Source organism: Dromaius novaehollandiae, chromosome 11, assembly GCF_036370855.1.
Source record: "Dromaius novaehollandiae isolate bDroNov1 chromosome 11, bDroNov1.hap1, whole genome shotgun sequence".
In the NCBI taxonomy this organism is placed as follows: domain Eukaryota; kingdom Metazoa; phylum Chordata; class Aves; order Casuariiformes; family Dromaiidae; genus Dromaius; species Dromaius novaehollandiae.
This window is the reverse complement of record NC_088108.1, coordinates 3915574-3935164: the sequence shown is the minus strand read 5'-3', so window position 1 is coordinate 3935164 and position 19591 is coordinate 3915574. Positions and strand designations below refer to the sequence as shown.

The 19591-nt window shown below is 41.3% G+C and overlaps 1 long non-coding RNA gene across 2 annotated transcripts; it reads right to left on the bottom strand.

Moving 5' to 3' along the window:
* Positions 1-955: 955 nt before the first annotated feature.
* On the bottom strand, positions 956-19550 carry LOC112982854 (uncharacterized). 2 transcript variants are annotated; one of them, XR_010390987.1, is made up of 3 exons: positions 18496-19550; positions 17694-17763; positions 956-2072 (listed from the first exon to the last, which is right to left on the bottom strand). It is a non-coding gene; the product is annotated as an uncharacterized LOC112982854 (long non-coding RNA). The 2 variants fall into 2 exon arrangements; XR_003259076.2 differs by lacking the exon at positions 956-2072 and adding an exon at positions 16961-17147 and having other exon boundaries at positions 18496-19548.
* Between the last annotated feature and the right edge of the window lie 41 nt (positions 19551-19591).

The window sequence follows — 19591 nt, the reverse complement described above, 5'->3', positions numbered from 1 at the left end:
TCTACTTCTCTCTACTACTGTACTATCTTTCTATAGGCAACTCTGGGCAAGCTGTTTTTTTCTGTATTCACTCCCTATTCAGGAAAATGGGCACCATGCCATCCACCTCACTCACGAGTAATGTTTGGCGGCTCAACTTGTTAATATTTTAAAGCAAAATCCTTAACAATCCTTCTGTGAAAACTACTGAAAGTCTTTTCATAGGCATGATATTGGGCAGCTCTGTATTTCCTGGCTCTATCCATGGCACGATGTGAATGTGCTCAGCCATTACAGGAACAACCGTTAGCACGTCGCTCGCGACACAATGACAAGGCCCAGAAATACAGTACATGACCTTGCAAACTCAATACAATAGAAGTCCTGCTGCAACCTTCAAGTCCTACGGCTGAGGAAGAAAATGAGAGAGCTTGTCTGGAGGATTTCCATCCCAAAGATCAAATTATTCCTGGAACTTGCACTGCGGAGCAGGGGCTGGAAAGGTTACCCAATAAGCAAGTGCATAAGGCCAACATACAACACCAAGTGTAGCCCTTGCTCTCTCTTGAGTTTGCAGTTGAAAACCTCAAGGACAGCACCTGAAAACATGGGTGACTTTGAACCAAATCATCAACTCCCTTGGAGCTGGCAGAGCACCATTACGGCATCTGATTTCCCTTTAAAGAAGGATCCTGCAAGGCACGTTAAGAACTGTAAAGCATGTTTACCCAATGATAGTTTGAGGTGAGGTGAATTTTAGACCTCTCAAGAGGCTCCAGCCACATAATTATAAATAGTTTTTATTTTATCTGAACCTCATAACTCTAACTTGCAGTGATTAAACTGAAATTCCCATCCCAGATCTGCAGGAACATGAGTCTTAATAACAACAGCTAAATCACATCACATTCAGCCACCTTAGTAATCTGTTCAGGAAAAAAAAAAAAAAAAAGAAACCAAAAGCAAACATCTGCAATCACATTATCAACCAGCCAAGGGGCTGAAATCTCCTAAGGGGGTATGCTCGATTTAGAGAGAATTTTTGCTTAAAGATGAAGCTTATGTCATCAGGATGAAAAATCTCATCCAAAGAAAGCAACAACATGCTGCAAACCTAACCACAGTGAACAACAACTTTCTCTGTATCTCTTTAATGCCTGAATAGGTTATGTTTAAATTATGTAGCAATGAAAAAGAAGCTGGCTGTGGATTCCTCTCCTTCTAAATGCAGCAGTGATGATGTAGGTCCAGTGCATTACAAAAAAAAATGCTTGGGTTTATCACAATGAGCTTAGAAATCCTTCACTGCGGCAAGCACAATTAATACAATAAATTCCCTCACATTCTTATGTGGTACAGGTAAATAATTAAAAATCATCTCTAACACTAACACAGTCCCCCATATGTCATCATGATAACATCGCTCTGCTGTGTCTTATGCCTGTACACTCTCCTCATCCAAACAGCATCAGCCGTCTGAGCGAGGGCAGGTTTCTTCTTTAATGAATCAGAGAGAGAAACCGAATGTCAAAGCTGATCTTGCAGAGAGCTTTCAGGTGGCTGGACAGAACGCCCAGGCCTTCACTGGTGTTACGAAACTCCCATAAAATTATAGAAGCAGGCTCAGATTCACGTGGCTAACAGTGTTGTTTGTGCTTCGATTTCTTCTGCGGAGAAAAAGTTTCTTTGGAAGAACGACAGCAAATACCATTCACTGCAATCACTTTGGAGAGGCCACTGTTGCCAGTGGCAACTTCAGGCAGAAGAGGGTAGCTTAGTGGTTTAGGGCGAAGTTTGATTCAGAGTGGATGACAAACACGGGGACATCTGACGCATGGAAAGGCGGGTGGGAAGAGAAAGGGCTGCTGGAGCAGAAGACACAGAGGTACCACCTTCCCCCCTCCGTGCCACTGACCAGTTCATTGCTGTGTTGCTGCTTCAGGCGGGGGCAATGAGGCATCTGCAGAGTCTGGCGCGGTTCCTTGCCGAAAGACCCACGATGCTCCATACAGTGCTCATCCATTGCACAGTTTACCCACGCCATCAGTGGCTGCGTCTCAGCACCCAGATTATTGTAGGTGAGGTCTGAACACCTACAGTGAGAGGTTCAGTCCAAATTACAGCAAGCTCAGCACCACCATCAAGCTACAGGAGTTTAGCAAGTCACCACCTCTCAGCTGGGCTACAGGGACTGCCTGTGCATGCCTACCCAAACGTGAGGTGATGTGCCTTGGCCTGAACTTAAATAGCTTAATATAAGTTGCATTACTTCACACGAGGCATCTGGCAATTTAACTGTTATCCTGACCACTGCCCTCTTCTTTTTTTTTCTGCTGGATGCAGGAGTTGCAGTACACGTAGGTCAGTAGGCCAGCTTCATGCCTAATCTTTTGTTTTCTGTTTTTGGATAAATTACACTCATTAACTCTATCATTTTTCTTCTGCAATTTGCCAAGGATAAAGAAGGCTTGGACAATAAGATAGTTAACTGGGACTGCAAAGCACCTTTTCAAAGGCTGTATTTTACATTTTCAGTTTTCTATTGTTTTTCAGTGGCTCTGAAGTACAGAACAAGGAGGCTCAGCCTAAAAGAAGCAATTTAAGCCTTAAATGCACACTAGATTGAGCACAATTACGCACCAACTCTTTTGAACATTTATCTACAGATAGGCAGCGATGAAGCGTGGAGAGGAGGGACAACACCAGCTTTTTCATGCAACAAACTTTCATGCTCTTGGTTGGGTAGCAGTACTCCAAAGACTTCTGAAGCTCATGCCACTGTCCCTTATTTCCCTCACCCTAAGAATGTATCAACAATAAAAGGGACATTTGCAGTTAAATAATATTATTAATATGTGGTATATAATAAGCACAGGTGGATTCAAGCCACAGCATTAAAATCTGGATATGACAAAATTTGGGTTGTTCATATGTGGGATTTTACTTTAGCATGCTGAAAAGACAAGATCAGAATTGATTTTGGCTTTCAAACCCCCTAAAATGTGCAATTTTCATGTACACAGACAGATGCTAAAAGAGATGAAGGAAGTCCTATCAGCAGAGGGCAGGATGAGGAGTCTAAAACATCTTTTGTTACTGGTTCTTTTCTTCATGCAAGGAAATTCACTTAATCTCTCCACTACTATCCATGGCTCTGTAAATCAGGTTACTTTGGATGCCTAACTATTCAAGCACTTGCACATTAACTCACGTAAGCCCCTACCTGCCCTGAGACCCACGCCAGTTGCTTTTGCCTATCCCTGAGACTGGCCGATGTGGTCTGGTATAGCCTGAAATGACTCCTTTGCTCCTGCACCTATTTTGCAATGAGTATCCCAAAGGGTTAGTTTAAAGCTCTGTTGGGTATATTTACATGAATCACACCTCTGGACTGTAGTGCAGACATATCCAAATTTTCAAGCCTTTGTCTCATTCCAAATGAGAAAGACTGAGCACTTTATTAACATAACCCTCTGCACAGTGTTCATGACTACAGTCCAGTCCAGGAGAATTTTACGTACCAGGTGACACTGGCTCTGTTCTTGGCTGTGGTTAGAGGGAAGCAAAATGCAGTTTTCAATGGGAATACGAATAGATTTCCTAATCCCTCACACACGCCCTTTGCACCAAGCCATGCCTGTTACACAAGACTTACCATATTAAAAATTGGAAATGGTTGTAAGAACCACTTGTTAAAAATGCTGCCCATGGAAAATTACCATGACTTCTGTTAAAACTATCAGATTCTACAGATGAGCCACAGCACTGCTTTGCCATTGGATCAGAAAAGCCAAGAGAGACAGCAGGTAACTTCTAAATGACTTCTTCACCACAAGGACAGAACACCACATCCCAGGGGATGAATACAGATGCTACGGTTGAGTCCTATGGCCCTCAAGACACCTGTAATCTATGGATGTTCTTTCTCTCCATAATTATTTGGCAACTTGAGTCTCAATTGCACAGCAAGCAAGCAGGCAGAGCATTTATTAATGTGCACAGAGCAGGGAAACAAATACCTTGAATGGCAGCAAAAAAATGAAAGGTGAAAGCACTTGAGGGAGCTCAGCCTCTTCTCCACCTTCAGTGACTCAACAGCCAATACACACCCAAATTTTGGCACACCAAAAGCACGCTAGCGACTTGGGAAGGAGACAATACCTCCTTTGTAAAGGAATCAGCATCTTGAACATCCTAAGTAAAAATACACAGGTTGAATAATCTGAATAATCACTGAATTGGTATCCTCAGCAAGAAGCACTTGCAGCTGATCAGTGTGTTGTCTGGCTTGTCCTTAGAAGGCCAAAACAACCACCCTGACATGTTCAGGGTGACTAGCAATGGCCTCAGGGACTCAGCCGTACTAGGCATACCTCCGGTCTACATAGGAGGGCAGATACAAGAAATAAGGATACCCATGTCGAATATTTGCATTTTCTTTGGGGGAGCTACTGGGTGAACTCACTGATGGGATACTACAACGACAGTCCTCATGAGGCTATTTCATTCCAGCAACTGGATTCCATCTGTTGCTGTTACTGAGACCATGATGTCCTGGATACTCCTTTTTTTTAATTTTTATTCTCCTAGATTACTATTTTGCCCACTGATACATAGGTGCAAATTGCCATAGATGTGGGAATCTGCAAATATTCAGGTGTAAGCAGGAGCCCTCAGACCATACTCTCTGTGTGTTTGTGTGTGTGACATTTTTAAGCAAACCATTTCTAGGTCTCTCATGGAAATATTTAGGAAAGCTGTATTCCCTTTTTGCTCCAGTGAACCAGATGATTCTGTGGATTAAATATGGGCTTTATTCCTTATTCCAAGCTCCCGTTCAGCAGGCATTGCTGGAATGCAGGACCAAGGGATTCATGCTCCACAGAACCCACCATGTTTCAAAGTCTCATTGCTCTTTAGCACCGCAGGCCAAGTTTGGTTACAGAATGTTTTTTGTCATTCTCTTCATTGAGCAATGTCTTCAGCCTTTCACTTCACAGAATCACAGCATCGTTTAGGCTAGAAGGGACCTCTGGAGATCATCTTGTCCAATCCCCCTGCTCTCAGCTACAGCAGGTTGCTCAGGGCCATGTCCAGTTGGGTTCTGAATATCTCCAAGGATGGAGACTCCACAACCTCTCTGGGCAATGGGTTCCAGTGTTTGACCACCCTCACTGTAAAAAGGTTTCTTCTTATGTTTAAGTGGAATTTCCTGTATTTAAATTTGTGCCCATTGTCTCTTATCCTTTCACTGGATACCACTGAGAAGGCTCTGCCTTCTTTACTGCCTCCCACCAGCTATTTATACACATCCATATGATCCCCCCTGAGCCTTCTCTTCTCAAGGCTAAGCAATCCCAGCTCTCTCACCTGTCCTCATATGACAGATGCTCCAAACCCTTAATCATTTTAGTGGCCCTTTGCTGGACTCGGTCCAGTATGTCTATGTCTTTCTTGTAGTGGGGAGCCCAGAAGTGGAGTCTGATATGCTCCCTTGCACTATATATCAGCAGGACTGCAGTCCTCTTATAACACGCTAAATATAATCTCAGCTAAAGAGCAAGGGATAGCTATAGCTGGTCATTCATATCTTTTATAAAATTATCAGCAAATGTTTTTTGAGAAGACCACAGTGCTCCTGAATTACTAGTGTTTTCTTTTTTTTAGAAAAACAAATTAGGAGAATTGGTTTTTTAACTGTAGTGATTACTAAATGTAACAAGTACAGTATTTTGAAAATGAATGGAACAACTGCTTCTAAATTAGGTCATTAGGAAATAGAAATATTACAATTGAAATTGCAACTATTCTGGAAATTCCCTGATAAATTTCAGCATACATTACAACCCAAAATCTATCCAGCTTATAACCACTATCACTAAGAAATTAGAGGTTCTATACTACCATGCTTGTAAGCTTTTTAGTGTATATTAAGTTTTTTATTCACTTGCTCTTTTGCACCACCATTCCTACGGTGGGAATAAAGTTTTCTGCATTATGATCATGCAATATGAATTTTCCAGGCTGTGTAACTCGGAGATTATTGAGCATTAGAAGGTGATGCTACTGATCCATGATACTGACAACAGCCATCAGCTGTCCCCTGGAGGCGCAAAACTGTGAAGTATAAGAGAAAGACAGCAAATAGCAGCTGCTTTCTAACGCTGAATGCATCAGAGTGCAGCAGTCAGAAAGAACTTTGTATTTTCAATCAGCTTTTAATAAGCAACTTCATTGCATTGCACTGTATGAGTGAGGAAAATTCACCTCAAAGGCCAAACAAATTAGTGACACCTCACAATGTTATTTCAAAATATGACAGGTTTTGAACCATTTTTATTTATGGCTCCATAATCATTTATTTATACCGTGTGAATCTGGAGCTGACAAATCTATTTGGGAGTTGAAGCCTGTTCTCCCCTGTACTAAACCAGCATGAGCTGCAGCTCCGTAAGTTCCCTCACACAGCTCTACTTCCATCTCCACTGTGAACTGAGGGACAGCCACAGATGAACGAGCAAAAGCTGCATATCAAGTCCTGTTACTCCTCGGGCTTTTGGCTGAAACTGTCTACTAGGGCAGCTCAACCAAAAAGTTTCTTGGGTTTCTTTGATGTGGATCATATCAGTAAAGAATACACAGTTCCTGTTAGGCTCATTTATTTCAGTGTAATGACAAATGCTTAGAAGAGTAAGGCAATGTATAGAGATTCTAGAGAAATTATTAGGAATGGCCAGAGACAAAGTAGAAGACAACCCAGGGCCTTAGGAGCCATTGAGGATGACCCTTGAACTGGACAGCTCTGGACTTTGAGGAAGTTTGCACTTACATTTGAAATTCACGGCCCACAGCTATCTCAACAACTTCCATCTTTATAACTGAGTGCCTGTTAGTAATCTCAGTAGCTAAAGATCATACACAGATAACCTATCGTTGTCTGAAGTCATGTGAGAAAAGCACTTCTATCTCTCAAGTATATCTCTCTAGTACCTCTCTTATTAGGTGGAGGATTGTGTTGCCAGTATTTAAAGGAGTATCATCATAATTAATTTATTTTAAAGCAATGAGCAGGTTCCCAGAGCACCTGATAGGACTGAGTCCACATAAGTTATAATATTTACTTTGCTTTTTACTGCAGATGTTTGGCATTTTCATTTCAGTGAAACACTAAAACTAGAATATCTCCTGACTGTTTTATTTTCCAATTTTTGTTATTCTTTTATTTTATTATAGGCTTGTCTCTGATACTCATCTTCTTAAACTAAAAGTGCTATCTTGTCTTCAATGCAGACTAGTAGAAAAAGTGAATGGCAAATTGTTTCAACAGATTAGTAATACAATCCAAAATAATGATCTGTACACATTTTGGATACAACAACTTTCCCATCTCCTTTTTCTCCTCTACAGAACCTAAAATTTAGGCCTAAAATATCTGCAATATCTTAACAAGCAGAAACACTGCTGTGGCTTCTATTCACTCTTGCAAAAAGAGATGACTCTGCTAAGAGCTGAGAAACATTACTAAAAGGGCAAAAAACTTATCTGAGATTGGCCAGCATAAAAATGGAAATTTATTCCAAGCTGACAGATAATGTAACAAAGTGAAAGTCAGGCAACCCAAGACGGACCCTGAGGAACTCTATCTGCAACTAAGCAAGGCTTTGAATTATGTGACTTCATTAAAATTACCTGCCTCTGCCTGCTATACAGGTAAAATGGGAAGGAGCTGAAAACTTCAGCTGAGTTCTTGAGAAGCTGCAAGAGAGTTGCATGGTCACCACAGCCTTGGAAGATGCTCTTAGATCCCCGAATACTAGAATGGATGGTGATCCTTAAGTTTTGTTCATGAACAGTAATTTTCCACCCTGATGGGAGCTCATATTGCACAATGTATGGAGGAAACAGGTGCTTTCTAACTTATGGGGGTAACATGCCTTCCCCTGCTTTTGCAAAATTTCCCAAATGCTCGCTCCTACAGGACATGTTCCTTGAACCTTAAGCTTGAAGCTTAACACTGTACCCCAAATTAGTACTTCCAAGAATCTACTTTGTGCTTAACTTTGGATTGCCTGAGTATAGCCAAAATCGATCACTTTATATCTAATTTATGCTAATGTCAGTTTTGGCATCGCCCATCTAATGGACACCAAACCATGCCATAATATTTTATCTTCTAAACCATTTGGCTAGGGCATGCTGCAGGGTCCCTTAAGCAAGTAACGGAGGCCCATATGCTACAGCCCTCTTAATGTCCACGTGAGCATCTGAAGGCAGAGACGTCCAAGAAAAAAGGTGTGATACAAGATACCTATCTATGGAAACATTATAATAAAAATGATCAAGTGATAGTTGTTTTCACAAACAATACAACTAAAAAATTACAATCAACAAAATGATTCACTATTCTTCCACGACAGCCGTCGAATCAGCTATCTGCTAATTTTCTCCATTATCCATCCAGATGCTTAAAATTACAGGTGAAATCAGAGGCAAATGAATAGGAAATTACCACTCCAAGGACAGATACTGGGATCTTCTGCTTCTAACAACAAAATTACTACTGTTCATATATAAAGAAGTCCTGCTTTCTGAACAAGAGAATTCAATATAAATTGCTCTTCTCAGCATCTGTGTCTCACTAGTTGGGATATAAGCTAAAATGCACAGATCACAGTCCACAAAACGCTCTGTCCCTCTTCTTTCTATCAGGGACCGCACAACGTTGATCAGTGTTCAGGGAAGTGTTATAGATCATCTTTGAATGTTTTAACACTATGCAAACTGAATAACAAATAAGCACCCAAAGTCATTGGAACCGCTGCCAGGAGCAACACTTAATGTGCTGTGTGCAGTGACTCTTTCAATGTCTTTTCCTTTGTAACTAAAAGGCACTAAAATGTGTTTCCTTATGGTTGTATAGTGGTTACGCTTAGACTGCATTATTGCAACGGGGGTAAGAGGCCTGGGAGTGATTCAGGTCTCACAGGCTCACATTAGAGGGAATGTGTTTTAGAGATGGCTGCAAAGACCATAATTGCCAGAAACAGCAGCTGTGCCCCCATAAATATCTGTCCAAGCCAGACTATCAGCAGGGAAACCAGGCAAACACAGCATAGCTTATATGGATGCTGCACTCACAGGTAATAGCGATAAATGCAACAAGAAGAAAGGTTCCCTATTCAAACTTTCAAGTCATTTTCGAGCAAAGATCCAGGTACTGAAAATAAATGAAGATCTTAAGGTCTTGAATTATTTCCATCTGTATATCAAGTAGAAAACATTCACAGTAACTTGGAAAAAATATTTATTCTAAAACAAAAAGGTTAGGCTGAGTTAGTGCTGGAAATTGTTGGCATCACTGGAGACAGCCCAGAAATCCTGCATTTGTCATCAGAACAGGTATTGAGTGGGCAGTATTTGTGCCAGCCCTCGCCACCTCCAGCCTTCTGCCAGGGTACTTTAACCCCACTGTTACCTACGGCCTTTAGGGGGCAAAATAGCTCTGTCAGGCTTTGGTTCCCCTGCAGAAACTCCCCAGAAGGAAACCAGTTAACGGCTGTCTCTAGAGCAAACTCTGTAGGATGCTTTGTTGTAATATGAGTTTGTTCTTCTAAGAAAATGCCAGAGATGAGCTGTCTCTCCCTGTAGTTATCAGGCCAACAGTGACAGTCCTTCCACACAACCACCTGAATAGATTTTCCTAATTCACAGCTTGGATTAATCACGGACATCTGTCTAACAGGTAATACACTCTTCTCACTTGTTTAACTTCTATAACTGAATCACTGTTGCACTACAATGATTTTAAATTGACACAGTTATGAATAAGAGTTGAATTAGCAAGCAAAACAGAAGGGGTCTAGAATCAACAATCGGGTTTCACCGGTCCATAGAGCTGCAGTAATAGCCACTATAGAAAGCTAGAAGAGAGACAGGCATCCTTCAAGTCCTTACAATTCTGATCTATAGTATAAGAATTTCTTTAAAACAGTCTAGTAACAGAAGCAATTTTTAGGAGGTGACTAAAATTTCACCAAGGATCTGGCAAGAAGATAAAGACTTATGCATAACGAAACATAAACACCAAAGCAGCCCAGGTGGAAACCAGCTTAGTCCTGTCCTTCAGTGAGCTCCACCAACTAGCTCAGGACCTCAAACAAATGCAGAGGCATGCTTGCATGCCTGCCAGGACAGGAGCTGGTGATGTATAGTTCAGCTTCTTCAGCTGGGGCATCACACAAGCCAGCTAAAACAATTTGGTTAATATTTGTTTGGGAAGGGAAAAGAATAAAGTTTAAATAACATCACCATTCTTTATTTTTTTAAAAAAAGTCCCTAAAACTCCAGGGATTATATCAGCCTAGATCAAGGTCACCTTATGCAGTGATTTTTTTGTTTTGAAATGCAAACCTGCTCTTGTGTTTAATGTTCCTTGATGCTGCAAAGAACCAGAATGATAATAAGACACTGGCGTAAGGACAAGCAATTTTACTCAAGCAGACCACATTTAAACATACATAACAGCTTCCGTTACATGCTAATGGTGCCACAGCTTCACTGTCTCATCTTACTCTATCAACTTTGCAGCTGAATTATGGTTTTAATATCTTAGTCTCTGCTCTGACTATGATCTCTTCTTGGTTGTTTTTCTGATCTGCACATCAGTGGAATATATCATTAGGGACACTAATTCGTTGTGTTAGAGCATTGCAAACAGAAAATCTCTTCATTGCCCTTCATACAAGCCATGTATGCACGTGTGTGTATATGATCTAAACATACTCAGAACTTAAATATTTTTCAGCACATTGAGTACAAAATACCAATAGAATAGAAATATTTTAGACCTAATTAGTAAATTAAAACCAGCAGCTTTCAACATAATGCTTTTCCCACTTTACATATTTTGCTTGTAACTTCCATTCAAAAATGTATCTTCCATCCACTCCTTACAATTATTTTGCTTTGAATATTTAATGCTCAGCACACAAAAGACAATATTAAATGAATGTGGCCCTAATTCCAGAAACAGCTTCCAAAGGACTACACACATGCATACAGTTTGATACATAAATACGTATTCAGCAGATCAGAGACTATTCATAACTCAGACACGACTGTAAATGTACATTACTTCTTGTGCTGAGCTGTCATAGGGAGTCAGCAGGTTTTCAGTGAAAGAAGAATTTGCAAGTTCAGGGTCTCATTGCAAGATGCATTCCTCATATCGGAGAATTTAGAAAGGTAAATAGATGCAAGAAGCAATAGTGAGAAATTCCACTTAATTCAGTATAAAGGAAGGAAGGGTGTAGATATATTCTTAATGAAGGGAAAAAAACCTGACAAGGAGCTGACCGACCATCTAAAATCTTCAGTTCTTGTGGACAGATAACTTTCCCCAGATGAATCCATCCATTGACTGTAGAAGTTGCAGTGGGACAAAAAATTGCCTTCCACCAAATCAAGTTCAGCACATCCTCCAACCTACCTATTCAGACTTGATACACCCTAAATTCCTTTCCATATATCTAACCTGCATCTCAAACCTGCCAGGTAGCCCCACTCTGTTCATTCATGAGCATTTTGATAGTGAACAGTGGGTTACAATGACTCAGGAGATTCATTTGTTGGCAGGATGGGATTTTCAGGCAAAGACTGCCATGCTCTCAAGTCTATAATTCAAAACGCACTGCAGTGTAAAGACACCTAATCCAATTCTAACCTAGCTGTAGAGTGCTAAATCCTTCATAAGTTTCACAGGAAAATAACTCAGGCCTCAAGTTTTTATAGTTTTCTAGCTTAAGTACAATTTTTGAAAGCCGAGTAACTGAAATAGAACGATGCTTTAATTGACACTTTGCCCATTAGGTTATTAAGAAGATCAGTCCATTTGTTTCAGTTGCTTTTAATTATCTTCTGTGGAGCCATTCTGGTTTTATACTGGTGTAATTAAATACATCACGTCCCATGCTGTTTAATTTCCTTAAAGATTTTGTTTGCCTGTTTTTAATTTTATGAGGACTTTAACTTCCAGGTGTTTAAATCAGCAGTGAAAGAAAAGGAAGATCATCTTAGGATGAAATGGAATCAATTCAAAACATATTTTAACTTTATGAGTGTTCATTTTCTTATACTGGCAATTCCCAGTCACCAATCTCAGGCGAGATATCCTGACATTTTTAACCATATAAATTCCATAATTTGGAAATAACTATAGGCTTCTGCTTGTTGTTGTTTAAGATTCAACAGAGGATACATTGTAAATGGGGCTTTAAGGAAACCAATTCTATTATTCTAGCTAGCTGGGGCAACGACTGCCATCAAAGTAAAATTATTGCCATTAAATCAAGAATCTAATTAGAACCAGATCATCAAGTTCATTGTCTACTGGCATAGAGTAGAATGATTTACTCAAGAGTATATATCAAGGCTGAGCCATGCTTGTAGTCTTAGCATATTTCTGTTATTCAAGCTGCATGGAAGAAGCTCAGTAGTTCACAGGTGCCTCTTCTGGTAGCTAGAAACGGGCTAGCAGCTCTCACTTAGAGGAAGACTGGGAACACATCGATCTGGAAATCTGGCTGAAGCCTATAGCGAGAGTCAAGAGGAATCAGGCTCTAATCTTCCTCCATAATCCAAATGGACCTGGCGTCTTCAGATGACTGCATCGAACCCAAGGATAGTATCTTTCCTTTTTCTTTATTTAGTAGAGAGCCCTCCCGCCCCCAAACTCTGACAGCAAAGATCAGTATGATATCAAATTGAGAGCATTACGGTCTGCTTGTGCTTGAGCTTCTAAAAGAGAGAGAGGATACATCTCTCTGGTTGACATAACCAGGCATTAACTGCATTTGACAGCATCTGAGAGATACTCTTTCGTTATGCTGAAAATCCCCTTTCATACACAGACACTGGAAATCCCCTGTGCATGTCATCACTTAACCTGTCTGCCAAACTCAATATTTGCCTCCTACTGTCTACCTCTTTCCCCGAGGGTGGTTCAGCAAAGCAAAAGGCACATAATTATCTCATAAATATCCATCAGTGAGCTTATTAAACTGGGGAAAAGAGCGTAAGACTTGCTAAGTTCTGGTCTTGTACATACTTGTGAATTCCACGGTATGGTGATTCACTGTACATAACACACCCAATTAGACAACTTCTCATTATCAAAAGACGGTAACGAAAGAGACGATGAGTAAGAGGACACATCTTGTTGCAGCAAGAAGTGGCAGGATTAGAATCCAGAAGTCTTGGCTGTCATTCTGTCTGACCTTAAAGGAATCATCTATTCCTTATGCCTTTGTTTCCTTGCCTGTAACATGGCAGCACTAATGCTTATTTTACATGTCTTTTGAGAGTAATTAATGTTTTGAATGTACTTTGAAATTATATGATGAGTCAGTGCAAAATGTGCTCCCATATGTACACTTAAGTGCTTTTTAAGGACATTTTAGACATATGCAGGCTAGTATGCTTAATATGAACGCTTCCCAGCCTACGATAATTGGAGATTACAAAAATAACAAAACCTCACATATATGAAGTTTCTTCTGCTAATGGGACTTCAGAGCTAAGATTTTTGCCATTGTGTTTTCTTTACAACCAATATGCCCTGGAAGGGACGATAAATTTACTTAATAGGGACAGCTTTATTCAAATTTACTTAATAGGGACAGCTTTATTCAAATTTACTTAATAGGGACAGCTTTATTCAACACTAAGCTAGTGGAATGTAGAGAAAAGGACCTGGAAGCACCAAGTGGTTTGCCTGATTGCCTCCAGCTATCTTGCAGGTGTTGGAAACATCAGTAATGTTTCAAGTAAGCTACTGTTAAGAGTACAACAGCTTTACCAATACAATAATGATTACTATTTAAGATTATATTGGCTATATTTATTGAAAAGACCTGCTTTCATCGAGGACAGCAAAGGTCTCAAACATCTCCACAAACACACAGGCGCACACATGCATGCACACAAACAGATAGACGGCACAAACTGGTTGCCAAATTTAAGATTAGTGTCAATTTTCAGAGTTGTTAAACAGTCCCAGAAAATTAAGAGAGAAGATCCTTCTCCATAAATATGAGCACCTGAAGTCACTCAAATCCTTACCAGCAATGAAATGCTCAGTACTGACCCTGACGTTCCTTCTTGCAGGACCATGAGATTTCTCAGAAATAAGCCCACCTTCAAAAGAGATTATAAAGACAGTGTCTTCTTAAAAGAAAAACCTACAAAATCATTGTCTTCTCCAGTAGAAATAATATTCCATCAATAAAGACTTAGAAAAAGGAAAACAGAAAGAACTTACTGATGTGACTTACAGCATCTGTAAGACGTTTCAGTAACACAATGATTAGCATTATAAAAGCTATCTGAAGACTGAATAAACATTGTGTTTTTACACACAGATGGATACATGATCAGTTAAACAGTGTTAATATGAAAGGCTGCAATTTCTAAATGAAGGCATTTTCTGAAGTGTCAAAATGACTCATCATTTTGAAATAAATTTGGAAAGATTCCCTGAAGAGTCAACCTATTATTGAAGAAAACTGATTAATAACTCTAGTATTGATCTGTGGAAAGTGCCCAAGGAATTTGCCTTTCCCTTAGAAAGCTCTCCTCTCAGCAACACACTGCAAGTTCTTCAGGATAGTCTACAGAGACATCAAGAAACAAAAATAATAAAAGGAGAAAAGAAAATGAAGAATATTTCAAACATTTACTATAGAATGTTCTGAGTTCACTTCTTCCAGATGAATGAATGTCGTGTTCAGAAACAATTTCAACTTGTCCATCTAAGGGAAAGCATTAATGCTCACAAGCACAATGCTAAATCACTGGTCTGAAATACCAAATGTTTAAAGGGTCTCCTTAAAGGCACCTGCATGTGGAAAAAATAAAATAAACCTATGCATACAGGTATACAAGAATGCAGACCAAGTTAAAAAACAACTGTGTGTGTCTCTGTAAAGAATGAATGAAAACAAGAGGATCAGGTATTGGAAATTTCCCATGCTCAAGCTGCAGCACTGACTCTAGATAGAGTGAAAACAATCCAGACCATTAAGAAAGACATGATTTAGCATTTCAGCCCCAACCTGTATGATCTTAAGTTTGGGATCAACAAACAGACAATTCAAAGTGAAGTACTCAGAGAAACTAAAACTGGGATCTAACTCTAACTGCCTCTCCACTACTGGTTCCACTCTTTTGCAAGAAACTACTGTCGTATGACTGGTCAGTCTCCTCTCTATTCTTAATGCCCTTATTTGACTTATGCTCTGCTTTGTGCCTCCCATTTGTTTAATTACATTGCAATTGTAAGGAGAAAGGACTCATAAAGCATTCTACAACCTATATATACAGCTTGCATTGAAATGTGGCCAAACATGGGCCAAATGTTGCTATTTAACAGCACATCAGGACACAGTAAGAGTATTTATCTAATTCAAAGAGCAAAGCAAAACTGGGAAGCTAGAATGTAATCGTGTTAACTGGAATCTAGCCTATGCCCTGAGACTAATCCCAAACCTCAGAAACACAGCTGTGGCTCCTTCGCAATCACAAGCGGTAATTATTGTTTTATGCCTCATCCTAAGGACCACCATCCCCAGGAACACAATGCTTTCTAGCAAACCACAGGAGCAACACACTTGCACAAAAAGCTTGGCATAAAAAAACAAAACAAACAAACAAACAACACTATTCACAACCTGGATCTTCATTGGATGTTTCTCCCCCAGGTAGTTACCAAGTCCGACACAAATAAAAGTATACTTACCTGCAGAAGTGATAGTGTGACTAAGGGCAAGATAGGAAGAGCTAGTTTATTCACAAAATATTTTTAGCCCTCCCTTCTTCACTCTGAAGCATAGTGAAAATACACTTAATTGGAGTTTCCTACAACCAGCCAGAGCACAATTAACAGCTGTTAGTCACTCTCTTGTTTTGATAGTACTGAATCGATTCTTTATACGCACTTGTTCGTACTAAACATTTTCAGCATGGAATCTTACTTTCCTTTTGTCTACACCTTACACTTACTAAATGACCAACTAGCACCTCCTTGTATCAAATTCTCCTGAACTGGCAAAGTATTCTGACCAAGACTCTACGAATGACACGTTTTTTCTGTGTGTGAAGAATTCCTTATTATCAAAATGCAAAAGTTCTAAAAAACATAGTACTTATCCTCTGGAAAGGTGGTGTTTTGCTACAAGTACAGGCCTGAAATATATTTTTTTCTGTAAAACTCAGCCCACAGCTTTCACTTAATTTATACTTATTTAAACTTATACAATAGTGGTCACTTTTAGCATTTCATTTGTATGCACACTTCAGATCTACCATGGACACCAGCCAGTCTCTAACAACGTTAAGCAAAAGATCAGTCCATTTCCTAATTAGAGATGTAAATTAATGGAAACAGAAACCACCATTTTAAACAAAAACTTCTTTAGGTGCCCCATGTCCTACAGCATTTCCTGTGTAATATTTTCAAGTTATCCATTCTCATCAATGATTTATGGCATCTAGATGCCACTTGGCAGTATTTTCAATGTCTGTCTGATAAAGGAGAAAACCTTTATTGTACCTTGAACTGTCAAGAGCTTGCTTCTGAAATTTTCTGAAGAGTTTTTGCATTTGTCCTTCATACGTAGAAAGTTTCAAAAAACACTCAGCTGCCTGCATTTTCATATAGAAGGACGCTTTATGAGCATCTCATTAATGAGTTGCATCAACTTTACCCATCCTCAGGATATGCTTTGGCCTCACACCATAATTCACCAACTGGCTACTGAACCTCATTGTGACAGCCCAATTAGTTCTGCTAGCAATGTTAATGAAATTATGATTATTTGAGAAACACACCTAGTAAGTATGAATTCTTATGTTGCCCTTTGGTTAGAAGGGATATTACAACTTTAACAGAAGGAGACATCAGAAAGCATTTACCCACACAAAGGCATTCAACAATTGTGTTTAAATTTAATATAACATATAATAAAGAGATGAGCTGCAGTAAAAGCCTGTCGCTGCTTTTCACACAATACTATTTATGCTCTATATTGGACCAACTCCGGGATACTGGCAGTACAAAATCCAAATCTCTTCTGACACAACTGGATTGGGCCATGTATTATCACTCACAAATCCTTTAAAAACAAATAAAGGTTCAAATAATTATGCTGTTCAACATATTAAATTCCTAGACACCAGCCAGGGAAACTGCAGTGATAAAATGACCTGTTTTAGGGAAGACCAGTGAGAAGAATTATCTGTATCCTGGGCTTAAAATCAAATGCCTTTAATATTAGCACCACACTTTTCACTGAATAAATGTCAGAGAAATAAACTTGACAGAACAATATATTTTCCATGCTCTAAAATTATGAATTTTAAAAAAGACTGGGAACATGAAACTGCAAAGTATTTAACCTCTAGGGAATAAATTCAAATACCAACCAGGTCAGTAATAATCTAATGTCAACTGTTACCATAAAAAAGTGGACGACGATAAATAATAAAGTATCAAGCTGCCAGAGAGGTAGTCAGTGGAAACTGTGAGGATCTGTGTTATTCTTTGGTATTCTGTGTTATTCTCTCTGTATCTTGATTAGAATTCTAAAGAAAAGGTAATGTTTCTCCCTATCCTATTTCATGATCATTTATAACTCGGAGCATGAAAACTGTCAGCCTACCTCTTGGATTCTTCCATATACTGTTCTTATTCAGTCTGGGTGCTTGCTAGCTTGTCTGCAACGTTACTGTCTTAAGAAGGAAAACACAATACAAAACAATCAGTAACACGTGAATCCTTGAGTTAGAGACATTTAGCACACATTGCAGATTTTGCTGATCTAAATGGCATATATTTTCTTAATTATATTTCTCTCCCTCTGTAGTGTTGTCATCCTAAAGAAAAGACTGCTTTGTGCAGATCTCCCTCTCTCATTGGTATTCATTTGACTCCCACTTCCTGCAGTATGGATAATTTCCCCTTCCATTCACAGTTGCATACCTCTCTAATTGCTACCATAATTTGTATAGATGGAAAATATAAAAGAAATATTTATCACGTATATATTAACTTCTTGTAGCAAGCTAGATGCAAATGGAAAGGGCCAGCACCACATAAACAGGCCACTCTCTGCAGCAGCCAATGAATCACTGAATTTTAAAACATCTAAAAGACATGTAGGCAGGACTGTTTAATCAACTCTGCCTTACACTCCACTGCATCAATGAATTTATTTACTCTTTGCGACACTGTGCATCTACCTCATTACCGTGGCCAAACTGCTCTTCTGTACCGTATCAGCAGCACGCAGAGGTCTCTCTTTCAGGAACAAGACCGCCGGAGCTGCTAAGCTACCCGTGATGAAACGTGAGAGGAGGCAAGAGCTCTCTCCTTGAGGTTTGCACAGGCAAGCTGAGACCTCGGCAGCTCAGCCCCGGTACGGCCTGAGACAGTCACGACGATAAAACACCTCGGTGACTTACATGTGACGGGGAAACCACTGTGCGCCCCGCAGTTCAAATACGTGCTTTTCTTGGTAAAAATGACTTCCCTGGAAGAAAAAAGTGGGATTAGCTGACCTGAGAGAGCACTGTAAAACCAGGACCCCCCTACACAGACGACATGAGCTGCTTCTATCGTGATGTGTCTACAGAAAATGAACCTCAAGCTACGGGTGGATTTCAGTCACTGAAACATGAACTTCTTTCACCCCCTTTCCACAACAGGATCACACCCAGGGCTGTGCCTGCCCCACAGCCAGCAGAAATGACCGCAGCACAGGCGGCCATCCACGTTAATGAGGTTGTGACATGGCCGCAGCAGAACAGCTCGGCCCTGCCCCTGCTGCCCGCAGCACCTGACCTAGCTCGGGTGCAGCTAGCTCGGGCACCGCCCGCCCCGCCGCAGGGACAGGGACAGCGCCCGCCCCTCCGAGCTGCCTGCTGCCATAGGAAACAAGACGGTGTTTCAGGTTACGCCTGCCCTCGCCCCGCCACCTCCTCGCCCTGCGCTGGGGCCCCACGAGGCCCCCTCCCCCCGCCCTGCCGCCTCGCCAGGCCCCTGCGCCGCGCCCCGCCCTGTCGCCCCTCCCCCCCGCCCGCGCCGTGGCCAGCGCCGCGCGCGCCGCCGCTGGGAGACGGGGCGGGGCGGGGCCGGGTAGAGCCGGGCGCTGCTGCCCTGGCGCCTTCTCGCGCCTTCTCGCGGCCGGTGGCCTTCCCCCTGCTCCCCTCCCCTCCGCGGCTGCCCGGCTGCGGCGTGAGGCCTTGCGCTGCGGGGCCGCGCCGACCGCCTTCGCCCTCCGAGAGGCCCCGAGCGCCCCGCGGAGGCTGGGCCCGGCGCGGCCGGCTCGCACCGCCCCGGGCTCGGGGCCTGCGAGGCCTGGGCAGCTGCCGGGGCTCAGGCGGAGCCCCCGCGGCCGCCTGTGGCGGAGGAGGGTAGGTGTAGCGAGCTGCCCGTTCTCGGCGCGCTGGCGGCCTTCCCGGAGCGAGCTGTGTCCCGGGGCAGCCGCGAGTTAGGCCAGCCGCGGAGCAGCGCGTCGGTGCCGTGCTATAGCGTGTGTAGAGGAGGCGTGCAGGGTCG